Source organism: Somniosus microcephalus, chromosome 6, assembly GCF_052327205.1.
Source record: "Somniosus microcephalus isolate GS21.2 chromosome 6, FLI_Smic_1.0, whole genome shotgun sequence".
NCBI lineage: Eukaryota > Metazoa > Chordata > Chondrichthyes > Squaliformes > Somniosidae > Somniosus > Somniosus microcephalus.
In genome coordinates, this window is record NC_140992.1 from 269611934 (window position 1) to 269632061 (window position 20128).

A 20128-nucleotide genomic window follows, 5' to 3' on the forward strand; every position below is an offset into this window, starting at 1 on the left:
GTCCGGTGGGCATGAAAGACGCTATATAAATGCAAGTCTTCCTTCTTTCTTTTCTTCCATGCCTTTTTTACATCCTGACTTGATGATTCCAATGTTCTCCAGGCTGGCCTCCCATCTTCCACCCGACATAAACTTGTGCTCATCCAAAACTCTGCTGCCCGCATCTTAACTTGCTCATTCGACTATCACCTCTGTGCTTGCTGACCTTTAATGGCTCCCGGTCCGACAATGCCTCAGTTTTAAAATCCTCGTCCTTGTTTTCAAATCCCTCCATGGCCGCACACCTCTGTAAACTCCTTCAGCCCTGCAACCATTTGAGATCTCTGCAGTTTTCCAATTCTGGCCTCTTGCGCATCCCCAATTTTAATCCCGTCACCATTGGGGCTATTCTTTCAGCTGCCTTGGCCCTAAGCTCTGGAATTCCCTCCCTAAACCTCTCCGCCTCTCTACCTCTCTCTCCTCCTTTAAGTAAAACTGAAGTCAATGGGAATCGGGGGGGAAAACTCTCCACTGGCTGGAGTCATACCTAGCACAAAGGAAGATGGTTGTCACAGCCCCAGGACATCGCAGCAGAAGTTCCTCAGGGCAGTGTCCTAGGTCCAACCATCTTCAACTGCTTCATCAATGACCTTCCCTTCAACATAAGGTCAGAAATGAGGATGTTCGCCAATGACTGCACAGTGTTCAGTGCCATTCACAACTCCTCAGATAATGAAGCAGTCCATGCCCGCATGCAACAAGACCTGAACGACATTCAGGCTTGGGCTGATAAGTGGCAGGTAACATTCGCACCACACAAATGCCAGGCAATGACTATCTGCAACAAGCGAAAGACTAATCACCGCCCCATGACAGTCAATGACATTACCATCGCTAAATCCCCCGCCATCAACATCCTGGGGGTTACCATTGACCAGAAACTTAACTGGCCCAGCCACATAAACACTATGGCAACTAGAGCAGATCAGAGGCTAGATATTCTGTGGCAAGTGTCTCACCTCCTGACTCTCCAAAGCATTTTCACCATCTACAAGGCACAAGTAAGGAGTGTGATGGAATACTCTGCACTTGCCTGGATGAGTGCAACTCCAACAATACTCAAGAAGCTGAACATCATACATGATAAAGCAGCCTGCTTGAATGGCACCCCATCTACCACCTTAAACATTGACTCACTCCACCACTGGTGTACCGTGGCTGCAGTGTGTACCATCTACAAGAGGCACTGCAGCAACTCGCCAAGGCTTCTTCGGCAGCTCCTCCCAAACCCGCGACCTCTACCACCTAGAAAGACAAAGGCAGCAAGCGCATGGGAACACCACCACCTTCAAGTTCCCATCCAAGTCACGCACCATCCTAACTATATTGCTGTTCCTTCATCGTCGCTGGGTCAAAATCCTGGAACTCCCTGCCTAACAGCACTGTGGGAGTACCTTTACCACATGGACTGCAGCGGTTCAAGAAGGTGGCTCACCACCACCTTCTCAAGGGCCATTAGGGATGGGCAATAAATGCTGGCCTTGCCAACGACACCCAGATCCCATGAATGAATAAAAAAAAAGACAAAAGATTGTGAGGTTCAAGTCCCACTCCAGAGACTTGAGCACAAATATCTAGGTTGGCACTCCAGTCCAGTACTGAGGGAGTGCTGCACTGTCAGAGGTGCCGTCTTTTGGATGAGACATTAAACCGAGGCCCTGTCTGCTTTCTCAGGTGGACGGAAAAGATCCCATGGCGCTATTTCGAAGAAGAGTAGGGGAGTTCTTCTTGCTGTCCTGGCCAATATTAATCAACTTCATTAAAACAAATTATCTGGTTATTATCACATTGCTGGTTGTGGGTCCTTGCAAATTGGCTGCCACATTTCCCACATTACAACAGTGACTCCTCTTCAAAATTACTTAATTGGCTGTAAACCGCTTTGGGACATTCTGAATTTGTGAAAGGTGCTATAGAAATACAATAAATGCGTTTATATAGCACCTTTCATGACCACCGGATGTCTCATTGTGTTGTATCCGTGATTTAATAGAGACACTGAAGACAGGAGTTGGTTTCACAGGTGTTTACTGAACAAAGCCTGGAGGGGAACTAACTGATACAACACAATATACAGGCTTATATAGCCCGAGTGGCCATTACCGGCATTACAGTACACAGGGGGGCTCTTAAAGGCACATACACTACAATTCCTCCCCTTTTAGCCAACCAGTACATAATATTTTAAGTAATCATTAATTACGTGTTACAAGAAAAATAATCTACACATTGCTGCAGTTAATTAATTATAAGTCATTCTCTCTGGAGGCTTCCTGACTCGGTCCGGATAACGCCTCGATGGTGTAGTAGTTTCTGGTGGTGTAGTAGGTTCTTTTGGCAAGGCTGATTCGGCTTGAATGCCAGTGTCGGGTTCATCGGGCTCCAGTATCACCGGATCGGAGGTAGATATGGGTAGCTCTACTTCATCATTAGGCGTATAGAGTTGTGGTGTAGGTTGTCCCTTTTCGGATGACTCTATGATTTGGTCAGCATGGTGCCTTATTATGCTTTCTCCGATGTCTACGGTATACATTAGCAGTCCTAGTCGTGTGCAGATAGTTCCAGGCTGCCATTTCTCGGTACGGTGGTCCCGGGCCAAAACTTGTTGACCTATCTGGAAGGTTCTAGTTGGCCTTTCATTCATGCCTTGAAATTGCCGGTTCTCCACGTCCCTTCTGATGTTTGGCTTGATCAAATCCAGCCGGCATCTTAGGCTTCTATTGAAGAACATCATGGCGGGAGTTTGGTTTGTAACCATATGTGTTGCATTCCTGTATGCGAACAAGAAGTTATCCACCTTGTGCTGAAGTTTTATGTCTTCATTACCCATGGCCTTTATGGCCTTCTTGAAGGTCTGGACAAACCTTTCAGCCAATCCATTGGTGGCGGGATGGTATGGGGCGGACGTGTAGTGCTTAACCCCATTGTTTTTTAAGAACTTCCTGAATTCTTCAGACACAAATTGCGGTCCATTATCAGAACAGATCTGTTCAGGCAGCCCATTCCTGGCAAATATGGTCCTTAATACTGTGATGGTTTTTTCCGTGGTGGTGGAGGACATCTTTATTACCTCCGGCCACTTGGAGTGTGCATCAGCCGCGATTAAGAAAATTGAGTCCATAAATGGACCAGCAAAGTCGATGTGTACCCTTTGCCAGGGAGATGAGGGCCACTCCCATGGATGTAGAGGGGCTTGTGGTGGAGCGTTTTGGACCTTCTGGCATCCTAGGCAGCTCTTGGTCATTTCTTCGATGTCTCCATCGATACCTGGCCACCATACAAACGCCCTGGCTAGGTTCTTCATTTTCACTCCACCCAGATGCCCCTCGTGAAGCTCCTTTAGAACTTTATCCTGGAGTTTGGGTGGAATCACCACTCTGTATCCACACATCAAGGTTCCTCGGCACACTGACAGCTGTTCTCTTCTTTGCGAGAATGCTGGCAACAGTGGTTCGCCATGTGCTGGCCATCCCTTCACTGTTAAATCGTAGACTCGTGAGAGAGTCAGGTAATTTCTAGTTTCCCTTTCAATGGCAGAATTTGTTACTGGTAGACATTCGACTATGGTAGAGTGGAAAATCTCCACTGGGTCTACGGTAGGTGCTTCTTCTACCATTGGCAACGGTAGGCGCGATAAACCATCAGCATTCCCATGCTGTTTTGATCCTTTGTATTCTATGTTATATTGGTGTGCCCCTAGAAAAAGGGACCACCTCTGTAGCCTTTGCGCTGTCATAATGGGTACACCCTTTTTAGGGTTGAATATGGAGATGAGGGGTTGATGGTCAGTCAACAAGGTAAATTTTTGTCCGTGTAGGTAATGGTTGAATTTCTTCACTCCCCATACCAGGCTGAGTGCTTCCCTGTCGATTTGGGCATAGTTATGCTCAGCTGAGTTCAATGAGCGTGACGCAAAAGCTATCGGCCGTTCCGAGCCATCAGGGAATTTATGCGATAATACTGCTCCTACGCCGTAAGGGGATGCATCGCACGCCAGTCTGATTGGCAGTGATGGGTTGTAATGAGCCAAAACTTCTTTGGACGTGATTAAGTCTTTGCATTTATGGAAGGCACGTTTACAGTCTTCGCTCCATTTCCAAATTACTCCTGTTTGTAGCAGTTCATTAAGAGGGTGCAGAAGAGTTGATAAGTTCGGTAAAAATTTATGATAGTAGCTTATTAATCCCAGGAACGACCTTAATTGTGAAACATTTTCAGGTGATGGGGCTTTTATGACCGCTTCAATTTTTTCAGGTGACTTATGCAACCCTTCCTTATTAATTATGTGGCCACAATATGATATTTGATTCTGGAAAAATTCGCACTTGGGGCGGTTTGCTCGTAGGCCCCGTTCTCTCAGCCTAGTGAGCACCTGCTCCAAATTGGCAAGGTGCTCGTTGTCATTTTCTCCTGTTACAAGGATGTCGTCTAGGTAGCATTGAGTCCCCGGAATCCCTTGGAGGACTTGCTCCACAGCTCTTTGCCAGATAGCTGGAGCGGATGCTACTCCGAAAACCAGTCAACTGTACTGGTACAGACCTTTGTGTGTATTTATCGTGAGATACTTTTTAGAGGCCTCTTCAACCTCCATCTGTAGATATGCCTGTGCCAAGTCAATTTTGGTGAAACGTTTCCCTCCGGGTAGTGAGGCGAAAATATCTTCTATCCTCGGAAGAGGATACTGTACCGTGTGAAGGACCGGGTTTACAGTCACCTTGAAGTCTCCACAGATGCGAATTTTTCTCTGTTCTTCAGGTTTATCATTATTCAATGCTTTCTTCATGACTGGGACGATGGGTGTTGCCCACTCGCTCCAATCTATTTTGGATAATACGCCTGCCTTTTCCAAATTCTCCAGCTCTGCCTCGACTGCTGGACGAATTGCGTATGGCACCGGTCTTGCCTTAAAAAACTTGGGAATTGCCACATCTTCCACTTTTATTGAGGCGGTGAGGCCTTTCAAGGTTCCTAGTTTCTCTTGAAACACTTCTTTGACGTTGGCCAAGATGTCTTTTAATCGTTCAGGTATGACGTCATCATCGTTTTTTTCCTTACTGGTCACTGTCAGTGCCTGAATGGAGTGCCAGTCTAAACGTATTTTCCTGATCCATTCACGTCCCAACAGCGGTGGACCACCATCTTGTAGAACGTATAAATACAACTTGTGTATTTCCTTGCCGTTGTATACAACAGGCACCTTTATTTTCCCTTTGGGGTATACTTTCTGCCCCGTATATGTTTTCAAGATAATGGATGTGTCTTTCAAAGGTATATGCGGAAATAGCCGCTCGTAATCCCGTCGACTTATGACGGTCAGAGCTGATCCTGTATCTAGCTCCATTTTAACTGGGGACCCCGCTATCGTGAGGGTAACCCAAATGGTCTGGTAATCTTCTTTGGCAATTACATTATGTAATTTGAGACAGCTTAGTCTCTTGTTTTCGGAGTCGCTATCGCTCTTCTGGTCTTCGGAGCTACTGTCCGTCATTTGTACCTTTCTGTACTTTTCCTTATTGATTTTTTTCCTGTCCGTGGATTTTTTGTGTCCAGATCGGCGTACACGTGCAATGTGTCCAATCTTTCCGCATTGCCTGCATGCTTTGTCCTTGAACCAGCAGTCCCTCTGGTCATGGGTGGCTCTGCCGCAGCGATAACATCTCTCGAAACCCTGTGTCATTTCATGGGTGCCGAAGTCCTGTGTCTTTTGTTGTATCTCTGCAGCTCCTCTTGCGGCTGCTTCGTATGATACAGCCATACTGAAAGCCTTGTCCAGTGTTAAATCTTTTTCAGAAAGCAGCCTTTTCTGTGTTCCTTCACTTAGGAGGCCGCAGACGAATTTGTCTCGAAGATAATCTGCTAGTCCTGCCCCGAATTGGCAGTGCTTTGATAGCTTTCTTAATTCGGTGAGGTAATCAGCGTTACTTTCATTCTTCTGTTGAATCCTCTTGAAGAATTTGAATCGTTCCGCTATCAGCAGCGGTGTTGGGTTTAAGTGCTCCTGTAGGGTATCAACAATTTCTTTAAAATTCTTGTCCTTTGGTTTGGCTGGAGTGATTAAGTTTCGTAACAGCCCGTATGTCTTTGCGCCCATTAGATTTAGAAATACTGATGCTTTTTTTTCATTTTCTATTCCATTTGCGGTGCAATATACCTCCACTCTTTCCACATATGTGGTCCAATCCTCTATCTCGTTATCAAAAGCATCAATATTGCCAGACTTAGGCATCCTAGAAAAAAAATGGCGCTTCCCGCGCTTTTCTTTCTTTTCTGCAGAAAAGATATGGTGCTTCCCACGCTTCCCCGCCGCTGCTGCCGATGAGAATGCTGTTTCCCGCGGGTTTCCCTTTTTATTTATTTATTTACAGGTGGAGACTCGTTCCCGCCGGACTCTCTCTGCTAGGTCTGAACGCCGACCTGCTTGCAGCGCTGGCCATCTCCCGAGTGCTCCCTCCCCGTCTGTTACTGCTTGCCTCCGCCTTCGCTGCTTGGCCTAGCTGCAGAGCCAGCCGCTGGAGCCCCAGCCCGACGCCCAGGAAGGATTATTGCAGTACCTGCCACCAGCTTGGCTAGCTGGTGAAACCACAGCTTTTTCTTTTTCTTGATTTTCTTCGACTTTGGACGCCAGAGGAATCAATGTCCTTGAGGTGCTGCCGAATTGCAGGTAAGTCCGTTTCCAATTAGTCGCCACTGTTGTATCCGTGTGTTAATAGAGACACTGAAGACAGGAGTTGGTTTCACAGGTGTTTACTGAACAAGGTCTGGAGGGGAACTAACTGATACAACACAATATACAGGCTTATATAGCCCGAGTGGCCATTACCGGCATTACAGTACACAGGGGGCTCTTAAAGGCACATACACTACACATTGCATTTTCCAGCCAGTGAAGCACTTTTGAAGTGGAGTCACTGTTGTAATGTGAGAAACGCAGCAGCCAATTTGCAAGGACCCACAAACAGCAATGACCAGATAATCTGTTTTTTTATGTTGGTTGAGGGATAAATATTGGGCAGGACACCGGGGGAACTCTGCTGCTTTTCTTCAAAATAGTGCCATGGGATCTTTCATTTCCACCTGAGAGAGCAGTCAGGTCCTCAGTTTAATATCTCATCTGAAAGACGGCACCTTCGACAGTGCAGCACTCCTTCAGCACTGCACTGGGAGTGTCAGCCTAGCTTTATTATGTTTAATTCGCTGGAGTGGGACTTGAATCCACAACCTTCTGAATCCAAAGGCGAGTGTGCTACCAACTGATCCACTGCTGACACTCTTTCAAATCTTTCTTTAAGCCAATGATAATGGGCTATGTCTATTGCTGATATTTTCTTTCAAAGGCTTCCTTAGTTCCTACCCACATGTCAGTAGAAAGATAATTCAGCAACAACTTAGCTGCATATACTGACACCACTATTCCCGGCCAGAATGGAGATGATTGGATAACTACCCACTGTAAGTGACTGGGATTGACTTTACACACATAACCTGTAACATGTAACTATCCTTCACTCACTGCATTTTGCTGGAGAAATAACCCTGCTTTTATCGGGAGACTTTGCTGTAGTTTTGGTCATGAGTTCTGTTTGCTGCAGTTCCTAAAGACTCTTTTTGAAACAGACTCTGTAGACTGTTTGCTACAGTGTGCTGTTTAAACAGACTATTTTCGGAGTAAATAGACTTTGTTTGCTGTAAAATACGCTGGTTGCTGCAAGTCCTGCCGTAAATCCCGCCCTGCTTCCAACTCATTGGCTGACACAGTTGTGTCAATTGAAACTCTGCAATAACTTAATGGTATATTGACCTTAACAGAATTTAGTCTACTTTTGAAAACTTTGGAAAAATCAAGTGTCAATAAACAACTATTAGATCTCAGTGACTCACTTATTGCGCCATCCACTTTTTTAATGACTACTAAATTTTTTACAGTACTCTTTGTTCGAAACTGATTAATTTATGCGTTGCAAATGATCAGTCAAAAGGCAGCTCTGAGCACATTCCCTTATCAGATAAGCAATTCTAAGCTGTCAGCCAGTTCAGCAACTTAGTCTATAGACTTTGGTTAATTTATTGCAGATCAAGTGTTAGCGTGACATTAATTAACTCACCGGGGATGTTTATTCAGGCTTTTAGCCGTTCTTGTCAAAAACCTTTGTAAAATATTTATGTTGTTGATCAAAGACAATTGTAAGAGGCAGAAAATATAATGTTAATTGCATGCTTTCAGCATTTGATGCATGCCTTTTGGTAAAGAAGTTTGAAACCAATAGGCCAAAACTAACCTGATTGCAAGTGTATGCATTTCCGTTTTTCCTGCTGATTAACTATACAGTTTTGGGTATCTTATTTTCAAAAGAGCATTTCCAAAGAGATGTCAGCCGTGGCTCAGTGGATAGCACACTTGCCTCTGAATCCAGAAGGGTTGTCGTTTCAAGTCCCATTCCAATGAGGCTTGAGCACAAAAGATTCTAGGCTGACTCGGGAGTGCTGAGGGAGTGCTGCGTTGTCAAAGCGGCTGCCTTTCAGTTGAGATGTTAAACCGAGGCCCTTGCCTGTTTTCTCAGGTGGGTGTGAAATATCCCAATGGGCACTACCCTGTATTTTGAAGAAGAGCAGTGGTATTCTCCCCGTTGCACTGGCAAATTAGCTGCCGCGTTTCCCACATTACAACAGTAACTACACTTCAAAGGTACTTCATTGGCTGTGAAGCTCTTTGGGGGCATTGTGAAAGGTGCTGCATAAATGCAAGTAAATAAAACAAATTGAAGTTACCGACTCTTACACTTACGGCGATGAAGTTATGAGGAGAAACTCTCAGAACTTGAACTTTGAAAAATTGACTCCTGTGGAGCTTGTGAGAGCTGCTTGTTCAGGCGACTGTGTGGATTTACTCCTCAAAGTAATGCAGGTTACAGTCCCAACAGCATTGCAACACTTCAAATTGATGACTTGTGATGAAAGCATTGCTAATAGTTGGCACAACGATGCAAGGAAGAATGAACTTGCATTTATATCACAAATTTTTAAGGGTCTCCCGAAATGCTGCACAAGCAACAATTTGTCTTATTGAAAATGTGGCCATCTTATTTTATAGCAACCAACATCGAGGTTTCATCAACAATCTCGATCACCAGATCAAAAGCAAATTACTGTTCGATGCTGGAACTCTGAAATAAAAACGGAAAATGCTGGAAACACTCAGCAGGTCAGGCAGCCTCTGTGGAGAGAGAAACAGAGTCAACGGTTCAGGGCGATGAACCTTTCGTCAGGACCGGAAGATGTTAAAGGTTTAACAGTTTTAAAGCAAGTCCCCACAGCTGGCGAAAAAGGCTGGGGCTTGGGAGAAAAGTACAAAGTGGAAGGTCTGTGACAGGGTGGAGGGCAGGAGTGATTAAATGACAAAGGGGATGATGGTGCGAGGCACAAAGGTGGTGGTAATGGGACAGGATGACCGGATAATCTTTTTCTTGAGGGGGAACCTCTTACTGCCCTATGAAGAGTGGCAAGGGATCTCTTGCGTCCACCTTAACATACAAACAGAGCCTCAGTTAAATCTCTGCTCTGAAAAACAATACAGAGCTCCCTCAGCGCTGCACTGAAGTTTCAGCCTAGATTATGTACACTTGTGTGAATGCTCAAACCCACGACCTCCTGACCCTGAGGTCAGAGTGCTACCAACTGAGCCATACTGATAAAAAGAAAATGGCCTTACATTTCCTTACTGGTGTGAACAGTTAGTGTATTTTTTTTTAGTTTTCCCCCTCTGCTGACCATGGATTGAAATTAGATCCTTCTTGGTATGATTCAATGTTACACACTTACCAATTGAATCTATTGGAGCAGCTCAATACTGAATTTTTACAACAGAATATGCTCAAAATGCACAGTGGGTCTGTCAAGACATTGGCCAATCTTTTAACCTTTCATCTGAATATTTTTTTTCAATATTATAAGAACATAAGAATTAGGAGCAGGAGTGGGCCATTCAGCCCCTCGAGCCTGTTCCACCATTCAATAAGAACATGGCCGATCCTCGACCTTAACTCCACTTTCCTGCACTATCCCCATACCCCTTGATTCCCCTAGAGCCCAAAAATCTATCGATCTCAGCCTTGAATATTCTCATCGATTCAGCATCCCTTTGGGGTAGCGAATTCCAAAGATTCACAGCCCTCTGAGTGAAGAAATTCCTCCTCATCTCAGTCTTAAATGGCTGACCCCTTATCCTGAGACTATGCCCCCTAGTTCTAGACTCTCCAGCCAGGAGGAAACAACCTCTCAGCATCTACCCTGTCAATCCCCCTCAGAATCTTATGTTTCAATGAGATTGCCTCTCATTCCTCTAAACTCCAGAGAGTATCGGCCCAGTCTACTCAATCTCTCCTCATAGGACAACCCTCTCATCCCAGGGATCAATCTAGTGAACCTTCGTTGCACTGCCTCTAAGGCAAGTATGCCCTTCCTCAGATAAGGAAACCACAGTACACCAGGTGTGGTCTCACCAAAGCCCTGTATTATTAGTTCTCAGGATGTGGGTATCACTGGTGAGGTCATCATTTATTGACCATCCCTTAGTTGCCCTCAGAAGGTGGTGGCGAGACTTGAGCACAAAAATACAGGCTGGCACTCCAGTGCAGTACTGAGGGAGTGCAACTCTGTCGGAGGTGCCGTCTTTCCGATGAAACGGTAAACCGAGGCCCCATCTGCTCTCTCGGGTTGATGTAAAAGATCCCATGACACTATTCCAAAGAACAGGGGAGTTATGCCCGGTGTCCTGGCCAGTTTTTATCCCTCAATCAACAGCACAAAAAAACAGGTTATTGCTGTGTGTGGCAGCTTGCTGTGCGCAAATTGGCTGCCGCATTTCCTAAATTGCAACAGTGACTACACTTCTGTAAAGTCCATGCCTCAATAATACACGGACTTCGGGAGAACAGTTTAACAGGTTCTTTACTGAACAAGAGGCAGCTTGAAACTGAAACTACAGAAACCTGCAAGGGCCTTTTATACAGGGGTGGTCACTGCCGGTACTGCAGTCTAAGACCAGTTATTCCCTTAAAGGGACATACACAACAACTTCCAAGGTACTTCATTGGTTGTAAAGCACTTTGAGATGTCCTGAGGTCTTTCTTTCTTTCTTCTTGAACCACATCGGTTTGATTCAGCTGAGTGTCTTGCTAGGTCACTTCAGAGGGCAGTTAAGGTTCAACCACGCTGGTGAGGGACTGGAGTCACAGATAGGCCAGACCGGGTAAGGACGGCAGGTTTCCTTCCCTAAAGGACATTAGTGAACCAGTTGGGTTTTTAACCACAATCCGACAGCTTCATGGTCACTTTTACTGACTTAGATCAGCTTTTTATTTTCAGAATTTTCTAATTGAATTCAATTTCTCAACCCGCCATGGTGGGATTTAAACTCGACGATCTCTGGATTATCAGTTCCGGGCTCTGGATCACTAGTCAAGTTACATAACCACTGCTGACTTCATGCACGTCAGCCCTTAGCTATCTCCCTGGAAAAAGGTGATCGACCTGAAACGTTAACTCTGTTTCCCGCTGCCTGACCTGCTGAGTGTTTCCAGCATTCTCTGTTTTTTATTGCTGATTTCTCTGCTGCATTCTCCCAATATCATTGCCATTTCCCTTTCCAATTTGGAGTTTGACTCATCCGTTGTCTTCCTAGTGTCTGCATATCTAATCTCTGAATGTAATAACCCTTTTTATAGTATCCAGCACTTTACACTTCTTTACAGTGTTTTACAATCTGTTAATAAACTGTGAAAGCCATTAGCTGCCTCTTTACATAGAAACATAGATAGAAAATAGGCAGTAACACCTCCTCCACACTGATCCTGAACACGGGAGCTCCCCAGGGTTGTGTGCTCAGCCCCCTTCTGTACTCCCTGTTTACTCACGATTGCGTGGCCACGCACAACTCCAACTCCATCATAAAGTTTGCTGATGACACTACCGTTGTAGGCCTGATCACAGATGGTGACGAGACAGGCTACAGGGAGGAGGTAAGAGCCCTAGCAGAATGGTGCAAGTACAACAACCTCTCCCTCAACATCAGCAAAATGAAGGAGATGATCGTGGACTACAGGAAGCGGCAGGGGGAGGAACACACCCCAATCTACATCGAAGGGGCTGAGGTGGAGAGGGTCAGCAGCTTCAAATTCCTGGGTGTACTCATTACGGAGAACTTAACGTGGTCCCATCACATCGACGTCGTAACCAAGAAGGCATGCCAACGTCTGTTCTTCCTCAGGAGACTGAAGAAATTTGGAATGGCCCCCCAGATTCTCACCAACTTCTACCAGTGCACCATCGAGAGTATCCTGTCCGGCTGTATCACTACCTAATATGGCAACTGCACCGCCATAGACCGCAAGGCTCTACAGATGGTGGTGAAAGCTGCACAACATACTATAGGAATTAAACTACCTGCTGTGCAGGATATCTACCCCGAGAGGTGCTGGGGGAAGGCCCTGAGAATCATCAAAGACGCGAGTCACCCCAGCCACAACCTCTTCGCCCTGCTCCCATCCGGTAAGAGATACCGAAGCATACGGTCTCGTACCAACAGGTTTCGAAACAGCTTCTACCCCCAGGCCATAAGACTCATGAACGAATAATTTATTATTTATTACTGTTGTTTTATTTATTATTACTGTATTTCTATTAGTATTTTATCATTGCTATGCTATATTTATTTCAATGTTGGGAGGACTCGTAAAAATCAACATTTCATTGTGCAGTACACACGTCTGCTGCATATATGACAAATAAAATTGAATTGAATTGAATTGAATTGAATTGATAGGAGCAGGAGTAGGCCATTTGGCTTGTCGAGCTTGCTCTACCATTTAATGAGATCATGGCTGATCATCCAAATTCAGTACCCTGCCCCTGCTTTCTCCCCATATCCCTTCATCCCTTTAGCCTCAAGAAATATATCCAACTCCTTCTTGAATATATTTAATGAATTGGCCTCAACTGCCTTCTGTGGTAGAGAATTCCACAGGTTCACCACTCTCTGGGTGAAGAAATTCCTCCTCATCTCAGTCCTAAATGGCTTACCCCTTATGCTTAGACTGTGACCCCTGGTTCTGGACTGCCCCACCATCGGGAAAATCCTTCCTGCATCTAGTCTGTCTAGCCCTGTTAGAATTTTATAAGTTTCAATAAGATCCCCTCTCATTCTTCTAAACTCTAGGCTAATCGACCCAATCGCTCCTCATACGTCATTCCTGCCATCCCAGGTATCAGTCTGGTGAATTTTCGCTGCACTCTCTCCATGGTAAGAACATCCTTCCTCAGATAAGACAACCAAAACTGCACACAATACTCAAGGAGTGGTCTCACCAAGGCCCTGTACAACTGCAGCAAGACTTCCTTGCTCCGGTACTCAAATCCTCTCGCTATGAAGGACAACATACCATTTGCCTTCTTAACCGCCTGCTGCACCTGCATGCTTACCTTCAGCGACTGGTGCACAAGGACACCCAGGTCTCGTTGCACTTCCCCTTTTCCCAATCTATTGCCGTTCAGATAATAATCTGTCTTCCTGTTTTTGCCACCTCGCATTTATCCACAATATACTGCATCTGCCATGCATTTGCCCAATCATCCAACCTGTCCAAATCATACTGGAGTTTCTCTGCATCCTCCTCACAGCACACACGCCCACCCAACTTTGTGTCGTCTGCAAACTTGGCGATATCACATCTAGTTCCCTTGTCTAGATCATTTATATATATTGTGAATAGCTGGGGTCCTAGCACCGATCCCTGCGGTACCCCACTAGTCACTGCCTGTCACTCGGAAAAAGACCCGTTTATTCCAACTCTTTGCTTCCTGTCTGCCAACCAGTTCTCTATCCAAGTCAATACCTTGCCCCCAATCCCATATGCTTTAACTTTACATGCTAATCTCTTATGCGGGACCTTGTCGAAAGCCTTCTGAAAGTCCAAATACACCACATCCACTGGTTCTCCCTTATCTATTTTACCAGATACATCCTTAAAAAATTCCAGTAGATTATTCAAACATGATTTACCTTTTGTAAATGTATGTTGACTTTGTGGAAACAAAAAATAATTGAGAGACACAGAGCACATCTCTCATATCTCTTTAAAGGAGTTGTAGACCTGCTGTGTATTCCAAACATTTTGGCCTAGGAATTCGGTGTTGGCACCTCATTAAGATGATTCAGGCGTGCAGCCGGCGGTACTCACGCTATTGCTTGACTGCACGCCTGTATGTAAAGCAAGAGGAGATGGGTGGTAGGAAATCGGGTGTCTCTGTCGCCGCTTAAAGGAAACCTGCCAGAAACCATCCCCTGCTGTTCTTCATCATCAGTGGGTAGCACTCTTGCCTCTGAGTCAGAAAGTTTGTGGGTTCAAGTCCCACTCCAGTGACTTGAGCACAAATATCTAAGCTGACAGTCCCAGTGCGGTACTGAGGGAGTGCTGCACTGTCTGAGGTGCCACCTTTAGGATGAGACGTTAAACCGAGGCCCCGTCTGCTCTCTCAGGTGAACATAAAAGATCCCGTGGCACTATTTCGAAGAAGAGCAGGGGAGTTCTCCCCGGTGTCCTGGCCAATATTTATCCCTCAATCAACATCACTAAAAACAGATGATCTGGTCATTATCACATTGCTGTTCGTGGGAGCTTGCTGTGTGCAAATTAACTGCTGCGTTTCCTACATTACAACAGCGACAACACTTCATAAAGTACTTCATTGGCTGTAAAGCACTTTGAGATGCCCTGAGGTAGTGAAAGGCGCTATAGAAATGCAAGTCTTACTTCTTCCTATAGTGTCAACCTGAGAGGGCAGACAGGGGCGGGGCGGGGGCGGGGGCGGAGGGCGACCTCGGTGCAAGGTCTCATCCGAAAGAGCTGGCGCACTTCCAGCATTTCCTGTTCTTATTTCCCATTTGAGATTTTTTTCCCTCTTTATCTCCTCCTGCTTTAGCAACAGCTGGAAAAAAAATGATCAACAGCTGCAAAGTGACAGCAATCTGTGTTTACAAAGGCAGGTTTTTAGCGAGTAATTTGCAAATAAGCTCGTGAAAGGTGAACAAGAGGTGCTAATGCAAATATTTTATCACTATCCCTCTCTCAGTGACAATGCTGTGGCACCGTGCCAGCCTATTGGGCTTTTGCCAGAATTACCCGACGATTAATTTCCTCACAGCAGCCACAGCAGATGATATTTGGGTTGCCCTTTCAGTCGCTTCCGCTATGAATGAGGGCAGTGTGCTTTGCCTGGATCATTTTTTTCCTTCTAGCTGGCAAGCGCGGGCTTCCATTATCACTGCAATGTTCAAGGCAGTCCAGACATCTCATCAAGGGAAAACTGCATAATTTCTTCCCTGTCGTTGGTCAGTTCCAGAGGGATGATTCGACAAGGAGCATGCTGTCTGCCAGTCACATACAACGGGGAACATGTGAGCTTACTGACCACAGTTACCAGGATTTAAAAAAAAAGAATGCTCGGCAAATACGAAAGCCCCGATTTGAAACTAACTGGCCCAGCAAGAACTGGGTGTTTTGGGGTCGGACGTACGATTTACACCCAGCCCGACGTGGAGCTCAGTTGGGGTCAGACTCCTCTTGAGTCAGGAAGTCGTGGGTTCAAGTCCCACTCCAGAGACTTGAGCACAAAACCTAGGCTGACACTCCCAGTGCAGTGCTGAGGGAGTGCCGCACTGTCAGAGGTGCCGTCTTTCTGATGAGACATTAAACCGAGGCCCTGTCTGCTCTCTCAGGTAGACGTAAAAATCCCACAGCACTAATTCGAAGAAGAGCAGGGGAGTTCTCCCCAGTGTCCTGGCCAATATTTATCCCTCAACCAACATCACTAAAAAACAGATGATCTGGTCATTATCACATTGCTGATTGTGGAACCATGCGGTTAACAAATTAGCTGCTGCGTTTCCTACATTCCAACATTGACTACACTTCAAAAGTATTTAATTGGCTGCAAAGCACTTTGGGACATCCTGAGATCGTGAAAGTTTGTTTGTTTGTTTCTCTCTTTATTTCTCTCTCTCTCTCTTGCTCTTTCTTTCTCTCTCTCTCTCTTTCTTTCTCTCTCTCTCTCTTTCTTTCTCTCTCTCTCTCTCTTTCCCTCTCTCTCTTTCTTTCTCTCTCTCTCTCTTTCTCTCTTTCTTTCTTTCTCTCTCTCTCTCTCTTTCTTTCTCTCTCTCTCTTTCTTTCTTTCTCTCTCTCTCTCTTTTTCTCTCTCTCTTTCTTTCTTGCTCTCTTTCTCTCTCACTCTCTTTCTTTCTCTCTTTCTCTCTTTCTCCATTTCTCTCTTTCTTCCTTCCTCTCTTTCTTTCTTTCTTCCTCTCTTTCAATGTAGAGCCACACACTGGGAAGGTGATGTGTATGTAAATGTATGTTTGTTTGTGTGTGTACATGTGGATGTGTGTGTCTATGTGTGAGGGTCTGTGTCTGTGAGTGTATGTCTATGTGTGAGGGTCTGTGTCTGTGTGTGTGTGTCTGTGTGTGAGGGTCTGTGTCTGTGTGTGTGTGTCTGTGTGTGTGTGTCTATGTGCGAGGGTCTGTGTGTGTGTGTCTATGTGCGAGGGTCTGTGTGTGTGTGTCTATCTGCGAGGGTCTGTGTCTGTGTGTGTGAGGGTCTGTGTCTGTGTGTGTGTGTCTATGTGTGAGGGTCTGTGTCTGTGTGTGTGTGTCTATGTGTGATGGTCTGTGTCTGTGTGTGTGTGTCTATGTGTGAGGGTCTGTGTCTGTGTGTGTGTGTCTATGTGTGAGGGTCTGTGTCTGTGTGTGTGTGTCTATGTGTGATGGTCTGTGCCTGTGTGTGTGTGTCTATGTGTGAGGGTCTGTGTCTGTGTGTGTGTGTCTATGTGTGAGGGTCTGTGTCTATGTGTGTGTGTGTCTATGTGTGAGGGTCTGTGTCTGTGTGTGTGTGTCTATGTGTGATGGTCTGTGTCTGTGTGTGTGTGTCTATGTGTGAGGGTCTGTGTCTGTGTGTGTGTGTCTATGTGTGAGGGTCTGTGTCTGTGTGTGTGTGTCTATGTGTGAGGGTCTGTGTGTGCGTGTGTGTGTCTATGTGTGAGGGTCTGTGTCTGTGTGTGTGTGTCTATGTGTGAGGGTCTGTGTCTGTGTGTGTGTGTCTATGTGTGAGGGTCTGTGTCTGTGTGTGTGTGTCTATGTGTGAGGGTCTGTGTCTATGTGTGTGTGTCTATGTGTGAGGGTCTGTGTGTGTGTGTCTATGTGTGAGGGTCTGTGTCTATGTGTGTGTGTCTATGTGTGAGGGTCTGTGTGTGTGTGTCTATGTGTGAGGGTCTGTGTCTGTGTGTGTGTGTCTATGTGTGAGGGTCTGTGTCTGTGTGTGTGTGTCTATGTGTGAGGGTCTGTGTCTATGTGTGTGTGTCTATGTGTGAGGGTCTGTGTCTGTGTGTGTGTGTCTATGAGTGAGGGTCTGTGTCTGTGTGTGTGTGTCTATGTGTGAGGGTCTGTGTCTATGTGTGTGTGTCTATGTGTGAGGGTCTGTGTCTATGTGTGTGTGTCTATGAGTGAGGGTCTGTGTCTGTGTGTGTGTGTCTATGTGTGAGGGTCTGTGTCTATGTGTGTGTGTGTCTATGAGTGAGGGTCTGTGTCTATGTGTGTGTGTCTATGTGTGAGGGTCTGTGTCTATGTGTGTGTGTCTATGTGTGAGGGTCTGTGTGTGTGTGTCTATGTGTGAGGGTCTGTGTCTGTGTGTGTGTGTCTATGTGTGAGGGTCTGTGTCTATGTGTGTGTGTCTATGTGTGAGGGTCTGTGTCTGTGTGTGTGTGTCTATGTGTGAGGGTCTGTGTCTATGTGTGTGTGTCTATGTGTGAGGGTCTGTGTCTATGTGTGTGTGTCTATGAGTGAGGGTCTGTGTCTGTGTGTGTGTGTCTATGTGTGAGGGTCTGTGTCTATGTGTGTGTGTGTCTATGAGTGAGGGTCTGTGTCTATGTGTGTGTGTCTATGTGTGAGGGTCTGTGTCTATGTGTGTGTGTGTCTATGAGTGAGGGTCTGTGTCTATGTGTGTGTGTGTCTATGAGTGAGGGTCTGTGTCTGTGTGTGTGTGTCTATGTGTGAGGGTCTGTGTCTATGTGTGTGTGTCTATGAGTGAGGGTCTGTGTCTATGTGTGTGTGTGTCTATGAGTGAGGGTCTGTGTCTGTGTGTGTGTGTCTATGAGTGAGGGTCTGTGTCTATGTGTGTGTGTGTCTATGAGTGAGGGTCTGTGTCTGTGTGTGTGTGTCTATGTGTGAGGGTCTGTGTCTGTGTGTGTGTCTATGTGTGAGGGCCTGTGTCTGTGTGTGTGTGTCTATGTGTGAGGGACTGTGTCTATGTGTGTGTGTCTATGTGTGAGGGTCTGTGTCTGTGTGTGTGTGTCTATGTGTGAGGGTCTGTGTCTGTGTGTGTGTCTATGTGTGACGGTCTGTGTCTGTGTGTGTGTCTATGTGTGACGGTCTGTGTCTGTGTGTGTGTGTCTATGTGTGAGGGCCTGTGTCTGTGTGTGTGTGTCTATGTGTGAGGGTCTGTGTCTATGTGTGTGTGTCTATGTGTGAGGGCCTGTGTCTATGTGTGTGTGTCTATGTGTGAGGGTCTGTGTCTGTGTGTGTGTGTCTATGTGTGAGGGTCTGTGTCTATGTGTGTGTGTCTATGTGTGAGGGTCTGTGTCTATGTGTGTGTGTCTATGTGTGAGGGTCTGTGTCTATGTGTGAGTGTCTATGTGTGAGGGTCTGTGTCTGTGTGTGTGTGTCTATGTGTGAGGGTCTGTGTCTGTGTGTGTGTGTCTATGTGTGAGGGTCTGTGTCTGTGTGTGTGTGTCTATGTGTGAGGGTCTGTGTCTGTGTGTGTGTGTCTATGTGTGAGGGTCTGTGTCTGTGTGTGTGTGTCTATGTGCGAGGGTCTGTGTCTGTGTGTGTGTGTCTATGTGTGAGGGTCTGTGTCTGTGTGTGTGTGTCTATGTGTGAGGGTCTGTGTCTGTGTGTCTATGTGTGAGGGTCTGTGTCTATGTGTGTGTGTCTATGTGTGAGGGTCTGTGTCTGTGTGTGTGTGTCTATGTGTGAGGGTCTGTGTCTGTGTGTGTGTGTCTATGTGTGAGGGTCTGTGTCTGTGTGTGTGTGTCTATGTGTGAGGGTCTGTGTCTGTGTGTGTGTCTATGTGTGAGGGTCTGTGTCTATGTGTGTGTGTCTATGTGTGAGGGTCTGTGTCTGTGTGTGTGTGTCTATGTGTGAGGGTCTGTGTCTGTGTGTGTGTGTCTATGGGCGAGGGTCTGTGTCTATGTGTGTGTGTCTATGTGTGAGGGTCTGTGTCTGTGTGTGTGTCTATGTGTGAGGGTCTGTGTCTATGTGTGTGTGTCTATGTGCGAGGGTCTGTGTCTGTGTGTGTGTGTCTATGTGTGAGTGTCTGTGTCTATGTGTGTGTGTCTATGTGTGAGGGTCTGTGTCTATGTGTGTGTGTCTATGTGTGAGGGTCTGTGTCTGTGTGTGTGTGTCTATGTGTGAGGGTCTGTGTCTGTGTGTGTGTGTCTATGTGTGAGGGTCTGTGTCTATGTGTGTGTGTCTATGTGTGAGGGTCTGTGTCTGTGTGTGTGTGTCTATGTGTGAGTGTCTGTGTCTATGTGTGTGTGTCTATGTGTGAGGGTCTGTGTCTATGTGTGTGTGTCTATGTGTGAGGGTCTGTGTCTGTGTGTGTGTGTCTATGTGTGAGGGTCTGTGTCTATGTGTGTGTCTATGTGTGAGGGTCTGTGTCTATGTGTGTGTGTGTCTATGAGTGAGGGTCTGTGTCTGTGTGTGTGTGTCTATGTGTGAGGGTCTGTGTCTGTGTGTGTGTCTATGTGTGAGGGTCTGTGTCTGTGTGTGTGTCTATGTGTGAGGGTCTGTGTCTGTGTGTGTGTCTATGTGTGAGGGTCTGTGTCTATGTGTGTGTGTCTATGTGTGAGGGTCTGTGTCTATGTGTGTGTGTCTATGTGTGAGGGTCTGTGTCTGTGTGTGTGTCTATGTGTGAGGGTCTGTGTCTATGTGTGTGTGTCTATGTGCGAGGGTCTGTGTCTGTGTGTGTGTGTCTATGTGCGAGGGTCTGT